Source organism: Eptesicus fuscus, chromosome 15, assembly GCF_027574615.1.
Source record: "Eptesicus fuscus isolate TK198812 chromosome 15, DD_ASM_mEF_20220401, whole genome shotgun sequence".
In the NCBI taxonomy this organism is placed as follows: Eukaryota; Metazoa; Chordata; class Mammalia; order Chiroptera; family Vespertilionidae; genus Eptesicus; species Eptesicus fuscus.
In genome coordinates this window covers 73,349,583-73,350,740 of record NC_072487.1, presented here as the reverse complement: position 1 = coordinate 73,350,740, position 1,158 = coordinate 73,349,583, and the positions used below count along the sequence as shown (strand labels likewise).

At 42.3% G+C, this 1,158-nt stretch overlaps 1 non-coding gene across 1 annotated transcript; it reads left to right on the top strand.

The window, feature by feature from the left end:
- Positions 1–529: 529 nt before the first annotated feature.
- On the top strand, positions 530–658 carry LOC114229994 (small nucleolar RNA SNORA65). Its single transcript, XR_003615831.2, has one exon. It is a non-coding gene; the product is annotated as a small nucleolar RNA SNORA65 (small nucleolar RNA).
- The last annotated feature ends 500 nt before the right edge of the window (positions 659–1,158 follow it).

Here is a 1,158-nt window from a genome sequence, read left to right as displayed (position 1 = left end):
AATGGTTCCTTAGGATAAACTCAAATGGAATTATGATAGCTAGATTTTCAAGACTCTTGGCACATGCAACCATATTGTTTTCCAGAAAGGTTCCAATTTATGCAGCCCCACCCGTGTATGAGATATCCTAGTGCTAAATTCTTCCAATGCTAGGATTACATTTTTTTTTAATCTTAATTTTAAAAAGTGCAAAAATTCATGTTGCTGCATTGTTATCAGCTTTTTGTTTGTTTTTTTGTTAATTCTCACCTAAGGATATTTTTCCACTGAAAATTTTTTTTTTTTTCCAGAAAGAGAGAGGGGAAGTCAAAAACATCAATGTGAGAGAAGCACATCAATAGGTTGCCTCCTAGCCAGGCAGTATCATGAAATGCCATTGGGGTGAAACAACTGAGAATGACGAATTAAGAGAGCCCTTCCCAGCTGAGTGACACTGAATAGTTTAACCCCAGTCACTTAAGCTTGCCTTTTCTCATCTCTGAAACAGTCACACGTGAAGATTGGTGAAGATTTGTTTAGCCATTAGCCACCCGCCACTGCACCTGACCACTTCCTGTTGGCTGGTGCATTCCAGTGGTGAGCTGAAGCTGAACCCCAGCTTAGGAAACAGGGTTCTTCTTCATGTGGAGGACTCTGTGCCGAAAGCATGGGGACAACGAGAAATGGCTGAGGGAGGACATTGTGGTCTGCTCTGGCTTTGGGTTGTGACAAAGCTTTTGCTGTGTTTTCTTTTTTCCTGCAGTTAAGCACAGTGGAAATATCACATTCGATGAGATTGTCAGCATTGCCCGACAGATGCGGCACCGATCTTTAGCTAGAGAACTCTCTGGTAAGAGCAGGACAACATGGAATATGTGGCATATTCACCGAGTGGTAGCTTTTTCCCATTTTAAAGGAAACTTAATTCTTTAAGACCCAACATTTGGGGTTTAGTCTTTTCTGGGTTTGAAAAATGTGGCTTGATCATGGTGATTTTGGGCCAGATGTGTTTAATCTGGGCATCAAGGGTCCCATGGAGACTTGGCATCCAGGCCTTGCATAACTAAATGAGAGCTCTCAAGTAGGGGAGTTGGGGGTGTTTATTTCTGATATTTTATGACACTGTCTGCTGTGGAACTCAAATGGATGTTCCCAGTGGTGTCTGAGGATTGTGAGGGG